Raw genomic sequence first — 23,057 nt, forward strand, 5'->3', positions numbered from 1 at the left:
AGCTCTCCTTACAAAGCCTTCCCAGAGGCCCAGTTTTTATGTCCATGAGATCTACACACGTGATAAAAGCATAGATTAAGAGGAAGTCTCCCTCCCATCATTATGTCCTTATTCCCTTCCACAAAGGCAACCACCATTACTATGGTCTCATGTACCTTTCCAGAAGAATACACAATCAATACACAATCAATATGTGATCAAATCCTTTTATATATTTATTTAATTTTACAAAAATGATAGTATAATATAGTTTTCAACATGTTGCTATCTTCACTTAACATTTTACCTTAGAGGTTATTCTTCATTGGTGTATATAGCTGTCTCATAGTGTTTAAGAATGTCTACTGTATTTAGGTCTTCTGCCCATTTTTGGATTGGGTTGTTTGTTTTTCTGTTATTGAGCTGCATGGGCTGCTTGTAAATTTTGGAGATTAATCCTTTTTTGCTTCATTTGCAAATATTTTCTCCCATTCTGAGGGTTGTCTTTTGGTCTTGTTTATGGTTTCCTTTGCTGTGCAAAAACTTTGAAGTTTCATTAGATCCCATTTGTTTATTTTTGTTTTTATTTCCATTTCTCTAGGAGGTGTGTCAAAAAGGATCTTACTGTGATTTATGTCATAGAGTGTTCTGCCTATGTTTTCCTCTAAGAGTTTGATAGTTTCTGGCCTTACATTTAGGTTTTTAATCCATTTTGAGCTTATTTTTGTGTATGGTGTTAGGGAGTGTTCTAATCTCATACTTTTACATGTACCTGTGCAATTTTCCCAGCACAACTTATTAAAGAGGCTGTCCTTTTGTGTTTCCATACAAATTGTGAAATTTTTTGTTCTAGTTCTGCGAAAAATGCCAGTGGTAGTTTGATAGGGATTGCACTGAATCTGTAGATTGCTTTGGGTAGTAGAGTCATTTTCACAATGTTGATTCTTCCAATCCAAGAACATGGTATATCTCTCCATCTATTTGTATCATCTTTAATTTCTTTCATCAGTGCCTTATAATTTTCTGCATACAGGTCTTTTGTCTCCTTAGGTAGGTTTATTCCTAGATATTTTATCCTTTTTCTGCAATGGTAAATGGGAATGGTTTCTTAATTTCACTTTCAGATTTGTCATGATTAGTGTATAGGAATGCCAGAGATTTCTGTGCATTAATTTTGTGTCCTGCTAATTTACCAAAGAAAATATACAGATTGCCAACAAACACATGAAAGAATGCTCAACATCATTAATCATTAGAGAAATGCAAATCAAAACTACAATGAGATATCATTTCACACCGGTCAGAATGGCCATCATCAAAAAATCTAGAAACACTAAATGCTGGAGAGGGTGTGGAGAAAACAGAACACTCTGGCACTGCTGGTGGGAATATGAATTGGTACAGCCACTATGGAGAACAGTATGGAGGTTCCTTAAGAAACTACAAATGGAACTACCATATGACCCAGCAATGCCACTACTGGGCATATACCCTGAGAAAACCATAATTCAAAAAGAGTCATGTACCAAAATGTTCATTGCAGCTCTATTTACAATAGCCAGGAGATGAAAGCAACCTAAGTGTCCATCAACAGATGAATGGATAAAGAAGATGTGGCACATATATACAATGGAATATTACTCAGCCATAAAAAGAAATGAAATTGAGTTATTTGTAGTGAGGTGGATGGACCTAGAGTCTGTCATACAGAGTGAAGTAAGTCAGAAAGAGAAAGACAAATACCGTATGCTAACACATAAATATGGAATCTAAGGAAAAAAATGTCATGAAGAACCTAGGGGTAGGATGGGAATAAAGACACAGTCCTACTAGAGAATGGACTTGAGGATATGGGGAGGGGGAAGGGTAAGCTGTGACAAAGTGAGAGAGTGGCATGGGCATATATACACTACCAAACGTAAAATAGATAGCTAGTGGGAAGCAGCCCCATAGCATAGGGAGACCAGCTCGGTGGTTTGTGACCATCTAGAGGGGTGGGATAGGGAGGGTGGGAGGGAGGGAGATGCAAGAGGGAAGAGATTTGGGAACATATGTATATGTATAACTGATTCACTTTGTTATAAAGCAGAAACTAACACCCATTGTAAAGCAATTATACTCCAATAAAGATGTAAAAAATAAAATAAAAATATAAAGTGACAAAAAAAAGAATGTCTACTGTAGAGATGGACTGTAATTATGTAAATAGACCTTACCAATGGACTTGAACATTTTCCCATTATTTCACTGTAACAGTGCTACAGTAAATATCCTTGAGCATGTACTTTTGAAAAAGTATATTTGTAGGATAAATTCCTAGATGAGTTATCCCATTCACATTTAGTAACACAGATATTGAATAATATAATTAACAAATATTTATTGAGCAGCTACCTTGTGCCAGGCACCATTATAAGTGCTTGGGATACATCGATGAACCAGGATCAAAAATCAATGAACATCTATGAACAAAAATCCTTGCTCTCACAAGGCTTATATTCTCCTGTGAAAGGACAATCAACACCATAAATAACAAATAAGTAAATCATATAGTGAGTTAGAAGGTGCTATTTTCTATAGGGGAAAGTCAAAGCTGTATAAGGGAAAATTGTGAGTACATGTAGGAAGCACATACAATTTAACGTAGGGTGGTCAAGGTAGGCCTTATTGAGACAGTGATATTTGAAAGAGGTGAGAGATATTCATGAGGCTATCCAAAGCAGCATTTTCCAGACAAGGAGAGTCAAGTGTTATATCTTATTTCACTAACCACATCTGTTTTAGGTTTTCTGTTTTTCTTTTTTCTCCTTATTTATTATACAGTACTTATTTTCTTAGTTTAGTTTTGAATCTTTCTTTTGATAATTTGGAAAATTTGCCTTTTTTCTAGTTGTTATGTTTATGAACACAATTTTATTTAATGTTTAATTACTGATTTCTTTAAAAAGTATCTATTGACTTGTTATCATGAGCAATGATAAGAAAAAAATCAGTATCTAATTTTTGTTGATTATACTGTTTTTCATAGGGCATTATTTAAATATATACTTATGTCTGTTACTTACCTTGCCAGATTTTTTGATCCCCAGCTATAAAAGAAATCCCCCTTCTAGTCCCAACTTTTGCTAGTTATATTATGTTCACATTGATAGTGCTCATAAAATTTAAATTGTTTTCTGTTTAACCATATATGTTTGTAATATTAGTCCTATAGTTAAGTTGATTTCATGCTCACCATTGGTGCTTTTGCATTAGATCCTCCATTCATTTTTTTTTTTTGGTGGCCTAAAGTTTATCATTCTCCTAAAAAGGCTCAAGAGAACTCTATTTCTCAAGCTCTTGCATGTTCAAAATATGTGTGAAAATTTTTGGTGCAGGGAGCAGGAAAAGGATTTGTTATATATGTTGAGTAGGAAAGGTTTGTGACTATACATGTGAAAGATCAAGTTACAGTCTAGTGACTATATTTCTCATTGAACTTCTGGCTAATCAATGATTTGATTTCACTCCTGCTTCTGATATGCCATTTAGCTCTCAGAGAGTTTGCAAAAGCCTTAGAAGGCAAAATTAAAAAAAGAAACTTGAATAAAAAGTCTTAATATTAGAAAATAGAACATTTGCCTACTTCACTATGTAAATTAGAAACCAATAACCAACATTAAAATAATAGTTAAATTGTGTTCTCATACATTGGAATACTGCATGATTATTAATAATTAAGCTTTTAAAATGTAAATTAAAGTTCAGGAAAACACTAATGCTATAATGGTAAGTTTTGTTTTTTTTTTTTAAAGCAGGATACAAAATTGTATGCTTGTTAACAGTTAAAGTGGGGTTTGGAAGAAAGTATTAATTGGTATTATAATTAATTCTTCTCTGCTACATTTACTACTTTTTCATTTATAAAATAAATATTACAGAGGATAATACTTGTAAAGTGCTTAGAACAGTGTCTGGCACACAGAAATAGTACAATATAAGGTGTTTACTAAAAATTAGTTAATTCATATGTGTATGTATTTTGGCAATGAAAGAGCATGATTAAAGGTTACTTACAACAGACCGATGTTCCTCTAGTTCTCCTTCGGGTCCCTCTTCCTGGACAGGGTACTAAAGTTTTTGCAAAATATACCAAAACCATAACACCTGAACTTCAGCAACCTCATGGCAAGGAATGCTTTTTCATCTCTAATAAGCTTCACCCTTTCATCCTCTGCTTTTCTGTCCTCCAGACCTCTCATTCATTGTCCTTACCTTCCTTTCCCCCTCCTATGTCCTCTCCAGTCCTTTTCCTTCTCCCTTGCCAAGCCCATTCCAATTTGTCCCTGGCCTTGTCCAAACAGGGCTCTGGCCCCACCTCTCCCTCTCCAGCATTCTGTTAACCCTCTCCCCTCCAGCTAGTCAGGACATTCACTGCTCCATGAGCCTGGAAGACCTCTATTCCCCTTTCCTTGAAGAACACATCACTGCTTGTCCCTCTCTTTCCTTCTTCCCCTCCCTCTTTTCTTCTCCTTTGTCACATTACCACCCCTCTCAACCACTCCATGAACTCCCTCCTTCACTTATTTCTAATGGTGGAAACCAGGGCCTCACTGTGATTTTCATGGAGTCTAGGTAGTTTTACCTTCTTGGTACCTTTTTCTCTATGATATTCATATACACATAAACGAATAATATTTTACATCTCTTTTGGTATAAGACAAAAATAATCTAGGACAGATTATTATGTATACATTGTTATTATTATAATATTCATTTTCTTCTGATTTTAAAACAAATCAGAACATCATTGTAGACTCTTAAAAGTGTAGTGGGGGCTTCCCTAGTGGCACAGTGGTTGAGAGTCTGCTTGCCGATGCAGGGGACACGGGTTCGTGCCCTGGTCCGGGAAGATCTCACGTGCCACGGAGTGGCTGGGCCCGTGAGCCATGGCCGCTGAGCCTGCGTGTCCGGAGCCTGTGCTCCGCAACGGGAGAGGCCACAACAGTGAGATGCCCGCATATCGCAAAAAAAAAAAAAAAGTGTAGTGGCCCTAGGAACAGTGCATACTATACCCAAAGGATAAACCTGATCTGCTAATAACTCCCAACCAAATCCTCCACCTGGTACTTGAAGGGACAAGGCCATATCCTTAACTCCAATACCCTCAGAAGAAACACAGTGTTTAACATTTGTATTAACTTTATTTTAGAATGAACAAACATAAGGAAAAAGCTTAATTAATCATGCAATTTCCATAAAAGAGAGGAACATTCCAGAAAAGAAAATGCATACTTTAACCCCACTTTGCAGAAGTACATGGCACAATTTATGGATTTAGAGAAAATTGTTTTAACTATACCTCATTGATAAAAAATAATACAGCTGGGTTTCTGAGTAGATCACTATATCACATAAAATACAGGAGCCTATAAACAACAGTCAATAACAATAAATGTAGTTTTGCTACAAATGTTTTATTCTTATGCTAGTAGTTTCTCAAATTACAAATCAAGTGCATTTTAGTATAACTTGCTGCATTTCTATAACAAAGAGTTGAAGGCACAGTTAGTGCAAACAGAATAAAGCCCATTCACCAAGAAGGCTGGGGAACAGAGGCACGCTTTGCTTTTTCCAGGAAAAAAAAAAATCTCCAAACACATATATCTCAGTTACCAGTTCTGGTAATTTTTCATGGCTAGAAACTAACAGCAACCTGACAAAAGCCATGAATTCACAATACCAAGGTTTACATATGCTTAGAGAATTCACTGCCTTCTACATTTCTTTAAAAAGTTTACACTACTGGAGTGCTAGATGGAATGCGTTGTTAAATATATTTGGACAAAAAAAATTTTTTTAATAAATTAAATGTATATTTGGACATAGTTTTATACTGAGAGTACCAGGAAGAGACAACACTTTAAGACTGTAAGTAACTTATGGTTAAGTTTTGGTTACTGTAAACACAGGCAGACTCTTAACCTGGGGGCCCACACACACCAACCTCCCTGCTTCAGCTATCAATATCTTCTTCCTGGGGGTCCAGGCTTTGGCCTTTAGCACCCTCAACAGCAGCCAACCCGTTCTCATGAGTGACTTTGTCATAAGCCAGCTCATTACATTCCCTGATCACCCCCTCTTGCTCGGTCTCAAGTGCTTTTCCTGTGAAATACAGCACAGCTCTAGGGATGACAAACGTGCGCCAACTGAGCAATGAAGACGTCTTCCTCATCTTCATCGGCATCCATACCCTACCGGAGAGCACTGAAGAAGTTGAAGAAGGACTCTCGGGGAAATTCCTTGGTCACTGTGCGCAACAGTCCCCAAAACCTGTGCCTCTGCTTCTTCAGGACCGTTTGCACAGTGACGTTCCTTCCCTCATTCCAGACTGTCTTGCAGTCTATGCAATGCTCCACCGCAGATCCCCTAAACGGGTGGGGGTCAGAGTAATGGAGCTTAGACTTGACCGTATAAGTTTTGGTCAGCACCTCATTTGTGAAGTAGTCGTTGGGTTCAAAGTGAAATTCCAGAGTGAAGGCGAGCGGCTCGTCGGGTTTTGAAAACTTGACTTTCACGTCTCGCAAGAGCTTCAGAATGGGCTCGTCATATTTCTGAATCAATGGAGAGATCTCCTCGACGTTCTTTAAAACTGTGAGCCAGAAATCAGGGATCCCTGTAGGCTCCTCTTTCTCTTCATCCACATTATGTCCCTCAATTCCTCCATACTCCCCAAACACCTCCTCCACATCCTTGAAATCTTCCTCGCAATATTACTCCAAGTCCTCATACTCCGGATTCTCCTCCAGACCCTGCATCTGAGCATTAGAATAATCTTCCACCTCATTATAATCATTGTCCTCGGCCTTGGACTTCACCTCACACTCCTCTTTCATGGGCTTGTAGAGTGCATTGATGATCTGGTGTCTCTTTTCCAATAAGGGCCAATAGATGCCAGCAAATTTCCTCTCGATGGAATGAAATTCCCTCAGGTACTTGACATCTAGGCCTGCGGATTTGGCCTGAAGATTTTTGAGAGCGTACACTCGGTGCTTAACTGCCAGAGGCAGGCTCTCAGTAAAGCTCTCGTCTAAGGAGTACCCCATCAAGGCCTGTGGAGAGGATTCGGCTGCCACCGCGCCGATTAATGGGCCTTCTTCACCGGCTGCACCCTGTTCCCCAAGCCCTTCCATCATTAGCTTTTTCACAGGAAAAGACTCACCAAAGTGGAGTAGACGGCAGTTGGTTGAGACGTGGGCACCGGTGGGGGCTAAGATGGAGGCAGAAACGGAAGCGGTTGAGGCTGCTGCGGAAGCTGGACTGAGGGGGAGGAAGCAGAAGAGGGGCAGGCGGGTACAATACTGGAGCAAGCCTAAGGCTGCAGCCAGAGCAGCCCACTAAATGACCTTTCTCACTAGCTGCCTAAGCAAAAGGAGGAGGTGCCTCAAGCCCATTTCTCAGAGGATGACCCTCTAAACTTGTTTTGCTTCAAAGCTCACCTTATTTGCTAGGTAGCTGTGATTGACAAGCTCTTGTCCAATGAACGACTAGATCCATCACATTTCCAGCCCCCCCCCCCCCCCCCCCCGCTCCAAAATTTCTAGACTGGAGGGGTTGAGAACAATCTAGTAGAGGAGGAGCAGATTGAGACTAACCTAAATCTTAAGTAAACCTGAGAAAACTTTATCTTAGAAAACCAAAAAGTACAGGCTAGGGGAGTTGTTAAGAGTCCTGAAACGTGACTTCCAAGTCTCTCTTATATGGAAAATTAATAGATCTAATACGGATGACCACTAATTGAGTGTTGTTCGATAATCTTTTCTAAAATGTACATGCTTTCTTTTTATCCCATGTTTAACGAGTATTACAGTTAAAAAAATTCCAAAAGAGCTCAAGGTTGCAGCTATAATGTCAACTGATTACAAAAACAAACAAACAATAGGAATGTCTTTAGCCCATTGAGATTATTACATTATTTTATCTCCTACTGTAAGGACACATGTGCAGGGCGGGAGGGGGGAGAGTCTTTTATATTCAAATACACAAAGAAGAGAGAAGGGGGTAAAACATTAAAATATTAACATGAAGATCTTTAAGCAATGTTGACTCCCCAGAGATTTCTTTTATTTTCTAATTTTGGATTTTCAGAATCTCTATGAAGAGTGTACATTCTTTTAAAGTTGTATCAACTCTGATAACATTTACTAGGGAAGAGTGAGATGAGATGGAATGGGGGTAAAGGAGGGCCTATGGTGACCAGTGCCCACAATTATATGTATGACTAGTTAACACTTAACACCTGAATTATCAGTATCCCAGAATACTGCTGCTGAATTGCAAATTTCCCTCCCTCCATGCTGGCTGTTTTGGAGGTAAAACAAAAAGATACTCAAATGTGAAGTAATATTCCTAAAAGCAAAACATTTGCCTTGAAATTCTGAATAAATTGGAAATATTCAATGACTTGGCACTAGGGAAAAAGTTAAAGACATAAAAATGTATTAACAAGATGGAATAAATTTCCTACGGTAGGGAAACCAACTAGTTTTTTCTTGTCCATACTTCAATACTGATCACATATAATTTAAAAATTTTGATTTTTAAAGTGTTTGTTATTATATTCCAAATTTAACAGTTAACTGTTTTTTGTGTCATAATCGCAGAAATAATCATAGAGTGTTAGTGTATTTCTTTCCAGGTTTTTAGATGTGTGTGTGTGTGTGTGTGTGTGTTTTAATTTAGAAAACTGTAAACACTGTATTATTGCAGTGCTTCTTCTCACTCTACCACACAACCTCCCTTTTAGATGATAGGTTTCTAAGGATGGATGACTGGTTGTTTTATAGTTGATGTGGTGCCTGTGCTACTTTCCACTCCAAATTTCCATTTAAAAATCTTTCTTGATAATAATGAGGGAAAAAAAGAGGACAGGAAGAGGAGAAGAAATGGGAGTAGAAGGAGGAGAAAGAAAACAGGGAAGAAATTCTTCTCATTGGGCTAAAAGACCTATGGTAGAGAGTCACAAAAATTGGAAGTTCCCAGAAGGTGCTTTGTGTAGAGGATGGAGCAAGGAGCTTAAGTAGAAAGTAAAGAAGAGATGTTCCTTCCCTCAGTAAATATTATGTAAATATTTAACCACTACAATTTGTCTGTGTGTGCCTGTGTTTGATTAAAACATATTTCATTTAAAATAGACTGAAGGTAGAAGGCTCAAATAACATGAAGTTTCAGTCTCATATGTCAGTCCCATAGTTCTATAATTATGAATCCTACATTGCTTGTTTTTTTTTAATTCTATAATTAGAAAATTATTTTTCCTCTTCTGATAAATATAATACAAGCTCATTTTAGAAAATTTGGAAAGAAACTTGTGGTAGGTAATAAAACCACTAGCAATCTCACCATTCTGAGAGAACTAATGTGAATATATTGATGCCTCCCCTTCTTTTCCTCTTTGGGTGTTAATAACAAATAGAGATTTTGAAAAATTGAGATCACATAGTATTGACTCTTCCATACCTGCCATTTTTCCCCTTTTAGTTTCCTATTAAAAGGATCTTCCCATGTCAATAAATAGTCTTCAGAATTACCATTTTAAAGATTATTCACTGATATTTAAGTGATTTGAATAATTTAATAATAATAAATGAATAAAAAGATAGATTCATTCATGTGACTTGCTTGCAAATTTTGCTTTATAGCCATATAAGAAGTCTTCAAACCAAAAGGAAAATACCTGATTACATTACACAAAATTAAACATTGCCATGAAGTATCCAATATATACTAGGAACCCAAATTTGTTTTCTTTTTCCTAATCTCTCCTTTGATCTAGCTATCTATGTACACACACACACACCACACACACACACACCTCTAACTTGCATAGACAAAGTGTAAAAGGTGACAAAGACTCTCTTTGACCAAACTTTAGACAGTTTCCTCTAAGCCCTCTTTTGACTAGCCCTTTTCAAAAATTTCCTCAAGCTTACCTGGTTTGATTTTAGTAAGAATCCTGCTAAGCCAGTTTAAAGAGAACCCCCCTAGTCTTGATATCTGATCAAATTCCTCACCCCCCACCATCCCCCAGGTGATAGCTGATCACCCTGGCCTGTCTTCAGCAAGAATCGTTTTAGATCAGTTTAGCAAGAATTACCCCTATCCTTGATGTCTTCTGTTAGTAATTTTCCATCCACTTATCCCTCCAACCTGCTCCTTGGCTATAAATCCTCACTCTTTCTTGTACTTGGAGTTGAGCCAGATCTCTCTCCCCTATTGTAACAGTCTTAATACCTATCACAATAGTCCTGAATAAAGTCTTCCTTACCATTTTAATGAGTGTCAGATTAATTTTTCTTTAACAAAGGTTAAATAACACAGAGCCAATAGTTGCTACACCTGGAGTTGTGGAATTTGGAGTAATTTCAATGCTTTGTTTTTCTATTCGTTTATTAGTATTTCCTAACTATATTTTCACAATTCATACTCAATTTGCATAATCAGAGACATGAATAAATGAATGAATTAGAGGAGAATAAAGAAGAAGCCCAAGTCTTTCCAATAGTAAACAACTCATCTCCCTGCAGAAAGAGCTCAACTCACCAGAGAGATTCAGGTAGTTTGACCACAGTAAAATAATCTGCTACTTTCAGTGTCTTCTGTCCATAGCAGGCCCCAGTTAGCTTACACTTTTTCTTTGACTATATGGCTTAAGTATCTTGCACACCCTAAGGATTTCAAAACACTCGCTGCCCATCATCTAATTTCTAGATAACAAGTAGACTAAAATTTTTGGACGTCTATCATCCTAGAAATGTTACCAGCTGGCTTCAACTTTGAGAAAGGAAACTGGTTTTCGGAGAATTAAGAAGGCTAAGACATATATTCTCATGATATCCAAGTGCAATGACAGAAACATAAATAACACTATTGAATTATTTCTGTTTAAACTTACAGTTCTAGTTGCAATGACTAAGAAAATTTTTTATTTGGCATGAAGTAACAATTCAATAACTACTGCTCTTTCCTTGAAAAAGTTTTTTCCCCTAAATTCCCATAAGGACAAATATAAATTACCAATCCTCAAAGAGTGCAGGTTGCTTTAGCTTATCTTTCATTTAACTATGGAAAATTATGCCTCTTTTATAAATATCATGGAACTTTAATTAGCTGACAATAAAAGTCCTACATAGCCCTATAATATTTCTAATTTTAAAAGAATGGAATAAAATCAGAAAAACTGGTTGACAAGTATTGGATGCACACTTTCTGGCAGTTTATTTTTTATCTATCTATTTATGTCTGTCTGTCTATCTATCTATCTAGACACACCCTTTAGCTGTGTGGCACATGAAAGTAGATACTCCAAACACGGGGCAAATTAAATCACATGGATCTATTTCAAGATATTAAGTTTAGAGAAATTAATCCATGGGTTTCCAAAAAAAACAAAATCTCTAGTGAATTGACTAAATTGCCTTCTGATGACAACATAGCTGATACAAATATGCCCCCCTTGGGGCTTCCCTGGTGGCTCAGTGGTTGAGAGTCCGCCTGCCGATGCAGGGGACGCGGGTTCGTGCCCTGGTCTGGGAAGATCCCACATGCCATGGAGCAGCTGGGCCCGTGAGCCATGGCTGCTGAGCCTGTGCGTCCGGGGCCTGTGCTCCGCAACGGGAGAGGCCACAGCAGTGAGAGGCCTGCGTACCGCAAAAAAAAAACAACAAAAAACCCCCACAAATATGCCCCCCTTGGAATCTGCATAAGAGAATGAAGGAAATGGAAAGTCAATAAGGCCCTAGGTTTGACTTCTTTATGCATAGATGTCAAGTGCTTTCACTGGGCTTTTAAATCCCCAGTATACTCATACCAACTCACCACCAAAAACAACTATCCCACTAATTGACCTCCCAATAAAATCCTGTATAAAATAAACAAATGGACATTTGTTTCCACAAAGTCACACCAGTCTTACATCTTACATAGATTATGTTTAATGGATGTTCCTATTATTAAACACATACGAATAAAAAATGAAAACTCTATTACTTACAAATTTAGCTAATTTTTCATGTTATAACTTCCCTGTCCTTTATGGCCTTACTATCATTTAAACTCAAAATGAACTTTTCGAAAATAAAAGACCATTTATTTCTAACTTACAGATAGAAACTACTTATTTTTCCAAAAGCACCCCCAATCTTTTACAAAGTGTGTTTTATAAATGCCATTTTGTTTGGAGCTTGAGAATTTTATTGTAAAATCTTCACAGCATATTTTCTCCTTTAGCTTCTCCACCTGGAAAATGATGCCTTGGGTCATAAGGTCAATCAGTAGTAATATTGGAAATAAATCACTGATCTCCTGAGTCCCTTCCTATGTTCTATCTAGACAAGTTAAATTTATAAAAATCATCTAGGAAAATTTATCAAAATAATTCCAACAACAGGAAAAATTGCTACATAGCATAAATCTGAGAAAAGAAAAGCAGCTAGTGACACCAGGAGTTGGTCTGGCACACAAGTAGTTCTTGGTGCTCTCCTGTTGAATATAAATAATCTTACACCACCAGCATAAGAGAACACTACTCTGTGACCATAATGTACTAAGATAAAAAGGACACGACTTAGTAATAGTGTCAGAACACAGAAAAATACATGGACACATGGACATTTTCCAAAGTACAAAAATGACCAAACATGCCCCTATCCTGGCCAACATGAGTAAATGATGCTACTTTACCAATTAGTTTTCGCCTCATTTTAATCGTCCTTATTTTTAGATAACACATTTTAAAAGTATGAAGTCATAGAATTGCCTCCACCTCTTGACATCACCCAATCCAGAGTAAAGTCTAGCTTGCTTAAATCTTCTACCTAATCACCTAAAACAAATGCAAATCCTATAATAAATCCTTTTGAACATCCACTGTATGGGGTTGTTCAAGACAACTCAGACTTTTGCTACTGATCATAGGACTCAGCATATAGTCATAGTGACAGCCAAAATGTATTATAGTAAAGGATACAAATCAAAATCAGCAAAGGGAATAGGCCTATGGGTCAAAGGCTAGAGACCAAGAGCTTCCAAGAGTCTTTTTTGAGAGATGTCTCACCATATGCACTTAATTTCTCCAGTAATGAATTTCTCCAGCAGTGAGCTGGGAAGCTCACTAGAGACTGAGTGACCAAGGTTTTTATTGGAGGTTTGTCATGTAGGCCCCTAATGTGGCCTCCCATAAGGGGACTTTCTGCCCCAGTCTGGTCCAATTAGTTCAGTTTAGTCCTTGGTTTTTTAAGAAGACTGTCTGAAGGTGATCAGTTCCAAACAGTTTTGCTTGTCCATGACACCAGATCATCTGCTTTGTGAATGTGAAGGACATCTGAAGGTGCTCTGCATGGAAAATGCAGCAGGATACTCCCTGCTGTCTCATAGTCAGCATGGTCAGGTGTGAACTTAGGCTTCATAGTCAGTTTGAATTCAAAACACTCTGAGCAACTTAGAAGATAACATTGGTGCTTTTATTGTTGGGAGGGAAGGTTTCAGGTACAGCTCTGAAAAACAAAGGTCTCTAATTTCTTATCCATCCACCCATCCCCAACCCCACTCTCATGTTTCCCTGGGTACCTGTTTTTTTTTTTCTTAGTTATTATAAAGTCAGTGTGTCTTATTCAGTAATCATAATTTACATTTCTCCCATATTTTCGTCTCATCCAAACCATTTCACCTGGATGAGTTTTATGAAAGAAGGACCAAAACATTTTCACAGAAAAACAATTTTACATGACTTAACCAGATCATGTTCTGACCAAATCCCTAATTTTCAAAAAATTTCAAAGTGTGTTTATATAATGTTTAATCAATTTGTCCTGATCATTTATCCAGTGAGAAGCCACAAAAAGAGCAATGCCATTCTGGAGACATCTGTATTGAATAAACAAAGTACTTTACTAAGGTGTGAGTACCAAGAGAAAGGTGAGGGAAGTAGAGTCAGGCTACCAGTCGACTGTTGCAAAGTGCAACTAATCCAGAAAGTCAAACACTGCAAGCCATCAACATCCAGCTGTGGATTAAAAATGTTGCCTACCATATAAGTAAACAAAAGATGTTGCAGCCATCAAGCCATCAGCACTGCAGCCACCTACTATACCCAGAGGGGATTCAGGATGGAGAAAAGCAGGATACTGGCCCTAGGTAGTTAAGATGCATAGCAAAGGAATGATTTCAATGAGCCCAAACTCCTGCATCTTCCCATATATAGAAGAGCACTAAATTCATTAACTTGAGATGTCTGGTTTTCTTTAATTAACAGTCATCTGTTGATGTTCTGACTACCTGGTTTTTGTTGCAAAAACCCCTATACATCCTGGCTCCTCCCTTACCTTTTCAGAGCAGTCCCTCAGAGCTATCTGAGAGGCTGTCTTCTGGGCTTAAGCCCTCAGTTTTGTCTGCCAAAAAACCCCCATAATTCTCAATTTTTAGGTTATGCATTTTTTCAGTCGACACAACCATCTCCACTAAAGGGTCAAATGTCCGATCTGTCATGAGTAGGTAGAGGAGTCACAGTCCTGTGCTATGCATTCCTCCAACTTGCAGCTTTCAACTTTAATAACAAGTTAAGAATGCAATTATTTGTGTGTGTGTGATAAGAACATACCTCAATAAAGTGGTTTCTTTTAAAAATGCAACTAGTCTCTGTGTAAGAAATGAAGAGTCATTCAATAGCTCAATTTTAGGAGGTCACATTAGACGATAAGCCCTTTTCTATGGGCATTTTTATATTACCCAAATGGTCCACCCAACATCCAGGATATTTTAATAGTTGATGGTCCCACAGAGGGGTGTTCTAAATCTGCAACAGTATCAGAGTCTGTGCTCTCCTTGAGTGGAGCAATTTCATCCAGTTTTAGTTCATCATAGTTAATGCTGAGACTGAAGCAGTTCACACCAAAAAATATTAGGTTTCAGATATAGAGTTAAGTACAGGCAATTAGCATTTGTGAATTCAGGATTCCAACCAAGCAAGAGACTTTTCTTCGGCATCAGAAAACAAGCTGTGTTGCAGGACCACAGAGTTGTGTTCCAAGTTCAAGGGTCAAGCAAAGCTTTGCAAAGCCCTTTTTATCTTGTCAGGCTTAGAATCCAAATTGACCTCAAAAGTGCACACATCAGGACAAAATTTCAACAGACTCTAATGGTCAGACATTTGATTTCCACAAGGGCTTATTAGCTGACTAAAAACTCATTTTTAGAAAAATATAGAGGAACAAGGATAAGAGTGACATTGAAACATCTCTTCAAAAACTGTTAAAATAAGAAGAAAGTAGAGTGAGATATATAAATTGTTGAAAGAAAAAAGTCACCCCAAATCCACCAACCTAGAACTTTGTTAGCAAAATTAACATTCAAAAATGAAGAAGAAATACTTTTCTCAGGCAAACAAAAATGGAGGGACTTTGTCACCAGTAAACTTGCCTTGCAATAAAAGCTAGAAAACATTCTCCAGAGAGAATGAAAATGATATAGCTCAGTAACCTGCCCTATATAAAGATAGAGTGTTCAAGAAGGAATAAATAAAGGTGAAATAAAACCATTTGTTTTTCTTATTATTAATTGATTTAACAGATAACAGTTTGTTTAAAATAATAATAGCTATAATATATTGGGTGATTATAGCTTATGAAAAAGTGAAATGAATAACAGCATAATAAAGAATGATAGGGAAGAATTGGAACACTGTTACATAGTACCTGAACTATCTATGAAACAGTATAATGTTATTTGAACATAGACCTAAATTAGTTGTAAATGTATATTGTAAACTCTATGGCAAACACTAAATTAAAATAAATAGAATTATAATAGATATATTGAAAGGAGAGAATATGGAATCACATTACAAGCCCAATTAAACCACATAAGGTTAAAGGTGAGTGGAAGACAAAGAAAAAACAGAAACAAAGAACAAGGAGAGTGAATAGAAAGCAGCTACACGTATGGTACATATTATTTCAACCATATCAATAACCACTTTATATATGAATTGTTTAAAAACACTCTCTTAGTCTTTTTGGATTACTATAAGAAAAGTAGGGACTTCCCTGGTGGTCCAATGGTAAAGAATCCGCCTTACAATGCAAGGAACGCAGGTTCAATACCTGGTCAGGGAACTGAGATCCCACACTCAGTGGGGCAACTAAGCCCACGTGCCACAACTACTGAGGTCGTGCGCCTCAATGAGAGAGCTGGCATGGCACAAACTACAGAGCCCACACACTCTGGAGCCCATATACCACAACTAGAGAGAGAAACCCACACACCACAACTAAAGAGAAGCCTGCACGCCACAATGAAAGGTCTCACATGCCTCAGCAAAGATCCCACGTGCTGCAACTAAGACCCAGAGCAGCCAAAAAAATAAATATATTTTTTTAAAAACATCCATTGATAGTTCTTAATTCAATCTTAACAAAAAAAAAGAGAAAAGTACCATAAACTGGGTGGATTATAAAAACAAACATTTATTTCTCACAGTTGTGGAGGCTGTAATTCCAAGATCATGGTACTGGAAGATTTGGTGTCTGGCGAGAGCATGCTTCCTGGTCCATAGGTGGACATCTTTTCACTGTAACCTCATGTGGTGGAAGGGACAACTGACTTTTCTCAGACCACCTTTATAAGGGCACTAATTTAATTCATGAGGGCTCTGCAATACCAAACAAAATCCCAGCAAGTTATATTGTGGATATTGACAAACTTATTCTAATATTGATATGCAATGACAAAATAGACAACACAATGCTGAAAAAGAACGAAGTTGGATAATGGATATTGCCCATCTTTAAAATATGAGATAAAGCTACAGGTAACAATTTCTGTAAAAAATGCCATTGAGATTTTGATGGGGATTATACTGAATCTGTAGATTGCTTTGGGTTGTATAGACACTTAAACAATATTAAGTCTTCCATTCCATGAACACAGGATGTATTTCCATTTCTTTGTGTCTTCTTTAATTACTTTCAGCAATGTTTTATAATTTTCAGCATACAAATTTTCTCCTCCTTTGTTAAGTTTATTTCTAAGTATTTTATTCCTTTTGGTGCTACTGTAAATGAGACTGTTGTCTCAATTTCCTTTTCAGAAAGTTTCTTATTAGTACATAGAAACACAACCAAATTTATGTTAATTTTGCATCTTCAACTTTGCTAAACATTTTATTAGTTTTATCAATTTTTTTGTGGAGTCTAGGGTTTTCTACATAAAATCACATCATCTGCAAACATAATTTTTACTTCCTCCTTTGCAATTTCATTGCCTTTGCTTTCTTTTTCTTGTCTAATTGCTTGGGCTAGAACTTCCAATACTATTTTGAATAGGAGTGATGAGAAAAGGAACACTCTTTCCTTGTACCAGATCTCAGAGGAAAAACTTTTAAGTTTTTCCCTGTTGAGTTTGATATTAGCTGTGGGCTTGTTATATATGGCTTTTATTATGTTGAGATACGTTTTCTCTATACCCAGTTTGTTGAGAGTTTTTATTATGAATGGATATTGAATTTTGCCAAATACTTTTGCTGCATTTGTTGAGATATCATGTGATTTTTATCCTTCATTTTGTTAATGTTGTGTATTGTGTTAACTGATTTCCTTATGTTGAACCCTCCTTGCATCCCAGAGATAAATCCTACTTGACTGTGGTGTGTGATCCTTTTAATGTGCTACTGAATTTGGTTTGCTAGTACTTTGTTGAGGATTTGTACATCTATGTTCATCACAGTTATTGGTCTGTAGTTTTACTTTCTTGTAATGTCTTTTTCTGGCTTTGGTGTCAGGGCAATGCTGGCCTTGTAAAATGAGCTTGAAAATGTTCCCTCATTTTCAATTTCTGGAATAATTTGAGAAGGATTGGCATTAATTATTTAAATGTTTGTTAGAATTCACAAGTGAAGCCATCTGGTCTTGGACTTTTCTTTGTTGGGAGGTTTTTCACCTATGATTCATATGGAACCAAAAAAGACCCTAAATAGCTAAAGCAATTTTGAACAAGGAAAACAAGGCTGGACGTATCACACTTCTTCATTTCAAAATATGCTACAAAGCCACAGTAGTTAAGACAGTGTGTACTGGAATAAAAACAGACATACAGACCAATGAAACAGAATAGAAAGCACAGAAATAAACCCACAGATATAGTCAACTGATCTTCAACAAAGGATCCCAATAATACACAATGCGGAAAGACTAGTTTCTTCAACAATGTTGGGAAAACTGATATCTACTTGGAGAAAAATTGTATTGGAACCTTACCTTACATGATACACAAAATACCACTCGAAATGGATTAAAGACTTAAACAGAAAACCAGGAACTGTAAAACTCATTGAAGAAAACATAGGAGAAAAGCTTTTTGACATTCGTCTTGGAAGTGATTTCTTTGCCACAGGATATGATACCACAAGCACAGTCAAAAGCAAAAATCAACAAATGGGATTGCATCAAACCAAAAAACCCGTGCACAACAAAGGAAACAATTGACTGAGTGAAAATACAACCTACTGAATGGAAGACAGTATTTGCAAACCATACATCTGGTAAGGGATTAATATCCAAAATACATGAGGACTTATACAACTAAAAACAAAGTAAGGTGGTAAGGGAGAAAGTTAGAGACAAAAAAGTATGACATACAGGAAACAACAAAATCTAAGCTTTTTTCCTAACAGTAATTATTTCATGTAAATGGATTAAACTCCTCAATGAAAGAAGCACAGTTTGGCAGAATGGATATAAAAAAAATGATCCCACTATATGCTGACTGTAAAGACTCTTTTTATATCTAAAGACATACTTAGGTTGAAAGTAAAATAGTCTAAAAAATATTCCATGCATATAATAACTAAAAGAAAGCAGGGTACCTATATTAATATCAGATAAAAGAGACATTAATTTAAAAAATGTTTCAAGAGACACAAAAGGAAGGGTCTTATATATCAATAAAAGGGTCAATTCACCACAAAGATAAAACAAACATATATATAACCAGAACTCATAAATAAATGACAGTGGTGTCATTGAAGAAATAGATAGTTCTATAGTAATAGTAGGAATCGTCTTAAAACCCTACCTTCAATAATAACACCAGACAGAAGATTAATAAAGAAATAGAGGACTTGAACAACACTATAAACCAATTGCATGTAATAAGCTTATATAGAACACTTCACCCAACAAGAAGCAGAACATACTTTTTCTTAAGTGCACATGGAAGAGTCTCTAGTATAGATCATTTTGTAAGGGCACAAAACAAGTCTTAGTAAATTTAAAAAGATAGAAATCACACAAACTATCTTTTCCAATCACAACAGAATGAAACAAAAAATAAAACCAACAGGAGAATGAAAAGGGAAATACACAAATATGTGGATATTAAACAATATATTCTGTAAAAAATGGGTCAAAGAAGAAATCATAAGGGAAATTAGAAAATATCTTGAGACAAATGAAAATGAAAAGACATTCCAAAATTTATGGGATGGATAAAAGCAGTGCTAAGAGGGAATTTATTGCTTTAAATGCTTACTTTACAAAAAGAAGAGCTATCTCAAATCAATAACTTAACATTACATCTAAAGGAATTTGAAAAAGAACTAAAACTAGTAGAAGGAAATAAAGATTAGTGCAGAGATAAAGTACTGAAGGAAAAAACAACAGAGAAAATCAATGAAACCAAAAGTTGCACTTTAAAAAAAAATCAATAAAATTGACAAAACTTTAGGTAGGCTTAATAAGAAAAAAGAGAGACAATACTCACATTACTAAAATTATAACAAAAATGAAAGAGAGGACTTTTGACTACCAATTTTATAGGAATTAACAAGATTATAAGAGAATTCTATGAGCAATGATACATCAACCAATTAGATAACCCAGATGAAATGGACAAATGCTTAGGGGTATATAACATACAAAGACTGAATCATGAAGTACTAGAAAATATGAATAGACCTATAACCAGAAAGGAGATTGAATCAGTAATCAAAATCTTCCCAATGAAGAAAAGTCTAGGACCAGATATCTTCACTGGTGAATTCTACCAAACATTTAAAGAAATAATACCAATCCTTCTCAAACTCTGCTAAAATATTGAAGAGGAGGAAACACTTACTAACTCATTTTAGCAGGACATCTTTACTCTGATACCAAAGAAAGACAAAAACACTACAAGAAGAGAAAACTACAGACCATTATCCCTTATAAATATTGATGCAAAAATCCTCAACAAAGTACTAGCAAAGTGAATTCAGCAATGTTAAAAGGATTATATACCATGACCCAGTGGGATTTATTCCTCAAAACGCAAGTGTTGGCCTGAAACAGACTACCAGATATTTCTCCAGGAAATATGGATTTCTTCAGGATCAGCAGAGAATTGTAATTCAGCATCTGCAACCATGGTGAGCCACATGCAAGTCCACACACGGCAAGGAAAGGAGAAGGCTTTAATTAAGGAGAAAAAAAGAAGGTTGGGAGGGCTATAGTAAACAAAGAGTCCATGGCTTTTCATTGTCTGACACCTTGCCAGAAAAAAAAAGGAGTCTTTCTTCTTCCTGTTGAACTCAGTTATTGTCACAAGGCATGAGAATGCCCCTTCTGGTCTCCCGAATCTATTTAATTTAGGTTTCTGTTCATTAATTTTTCACACCAGGATGGTTCAACATATGAAAATAATCAGTGTTATACACTACACTAACAGAATGAGGAAAAAACCCACATGATCATCTCAATTTATGAAGAAAAAGCATTTGACAAAATTCAATACACTTTCATGTTAAAAAAAAAACACTCAACAAACTAGGAATAGAAAGCAATTACTGGAATATATATTATGGGTATAAGGAAAAGTCCACAGCAAACATCATAGTGTTGGAAGACTGAAAGCTTTTCTTTTAACATCAGGAACAAGATAAGGATGCTCACTTTCACCTCTTCAATTCAACATATTATTGAAAGTTTTATTCAGTTCAATTAGGCAAGAAAATGAAAATAAAATGGCATTCAAATTAGAAAGAAGTAAAATCACCTCTGTTTACAGATGACACGATCATATTTGCAGAAACCCCTAAAGATTCCACAATTTTGGGCTTCCCTGGTGGCGCAGTGGTTGAGAGTCCGCCTGCCGATGCAGGGGACACAGGTTCGTGCCCCGGTCCAGGAAGATCCCACATGCCTCAGAGAAGCTGGGCCCGTGAGCCACGGCCGCTGGGCCTGCACGTCTGGAGCCTGTGTTCCGCAACGGGAGAGGCCACAACAGTGAGAGGCCCGCATACCGCAAAAAAAAAAAAAAAAAAATTCCACAATTTTGTTAGAACTAATAATCAAATTCAGCAAAGTTCCAGGATACAAAATCAATACACAAAACAGTTACATTTTCATGCACTAGCAATGAACAAATCAAAAGAAAAGTTAAGAGAGCATTCCATAACTCCATTTATAATAGCATCAAAAAGAATAAAATATTTAAGAATAAACCTAACCAAGGAGGTGAGAGATTTGGACACTGTAAACTATGAAATATTGCTGAAAGACAGAAATAAACATAAGGACATCCCATATTCATGGATTGGAAGAATCAATATTGTTAAGATATCAATACTACCCAAAGCAATCTACAAATTTAATGCAATCCCTATCAAAATCCCAATTATAGGGCTTCCCTGGTGGCGCAGTGGTTGAGAGTCCGCCTGCCAATGCAGGGGACGCGGGTTCATGCCCCGGTCCGGAAAGATCCCACATGCCGCAGAGTGGCTGGGCCCATGAGCCATGGCCACTGAGCCTGCGCGTCCGGAGCCTGTGCTCCGCAACGGGAGAGGCCACAACAGTGAGAGGCCCGCATACCGCAAAAAAAAAAAAAAAAATCCAAATTATAACTTTGTGAAAATAGAAAAATCCATCCTAAAATTCATATGGAATCTCAAGGGACCTTGAATAGCCCAAACAATCTTGAAAAGGAAGAACACTGTTGGATGATTCATATTTCCTGTTATCAAAATTGTGACCACCTAGAGGGGTGGGATAGGGAGGGTGGGAGGGAGGGAGATGCAAGAGGGAAGAGATATAGGAACATATGTATATGTGTAACTGATTCACTCTGTTATAAAGCAGAAACTAACACAACATTGTAAAGCAATTATACTCCAATAAAGATGTAAAAAAAAAAACTTACTACAAGGCTACACTAATCAAAACAGTGTGAAAATGGCATAAAGACAGACCTACTATAAGAATAGAATGGACCAATGGAATAGAATAGACTCTCCAGAAATACATCCTCGCATATATGGTCAAATGATTTTTGACAAGGTTGCTAAAATAATTCAATGGGGAAAGGAGAGTCTTCAACAAATGGTGTTGTAAAAATTGGATATCCACATGCAAAAGAATGAATTTGGACCCTTACCTTCCACCATATACAAAAATTGACACAAAATGGATCAAACACCTAAATGTAAGAGCTGCAACCATAAAACTCTTAGAAGAAAACATAGGCGCAAAGCACCATGACATTGGCATTGGTAATGATTTTTTGGATATGACACCAAAAGTACAGGCAACAAAAGAAAATATAAATTGGATTTCATCAAAATCAAAAAGTTTTTTGCATCAAGGATACTATCAACAGAGCTAAAAGGCAACCCTAGGATGGGAGAAAATATTTGCAAATAATATATCTGATAAGGCATTAACATACAGAATATACAAAGAATTTTTATGATTCAACAACAACCAAAAAAAGCCAATTCGAAAATGGATAAAGGACTTGAATAGACATTTCTCCAAAGAAGATATACAAAAGGCCATGAAGCACAAGTAAAGATGCTCAACGTCACTAATCACTGGGGAAATTCACATCAAAACCACAATGAAATACCCCTTTACATCCAATATGACGTCTGTTATTGAAGAAAACCACAGAAGATAGTATGTATTGGCAAAGATGTGGAGCAATTTGAACCCTTGTAAAATGGCACAGCCATAGTGGAAAACAGTATGGCAGGTCCTCAAAAAATTAAACATTGAATTATCATATAATCCAGCAAT

The 23,057-nt window shown here is 36.7% G+C and overlaps 1 pseudogene across 1 annotated transcript; it reads right to left on the bottom strand.

Annotated features, from left to right (window-relative positions):
- Positions 1–5,974: 5,974 nt before the first annotated feature.
- On the bottom strand, positions 5,975–7,154 carry LOC309839294 (nucleosome assembly protein 1-like 2; annotated as a pseudogene). Its single transcript has one exon. The product of its transcript is annotated as a nucleosome assembly protein 1-like 2 (transcript).
- Between the last annotated feature and the right edge of the window lie 15,903 nt (positions 7,155–23,057).

The sequence above is a fragment of the Grampus griseus genome (genome assembly GCF_964374135.1).
Source record: "Grampus griseus genome assembly, chromosome: X".
Classification (NCBI taxonomy): Eukaryota; Metazoa; Chordata; class Mammalia; order Artiodactyla; family Delphinidae; genus Grampus; species Grampus griseus.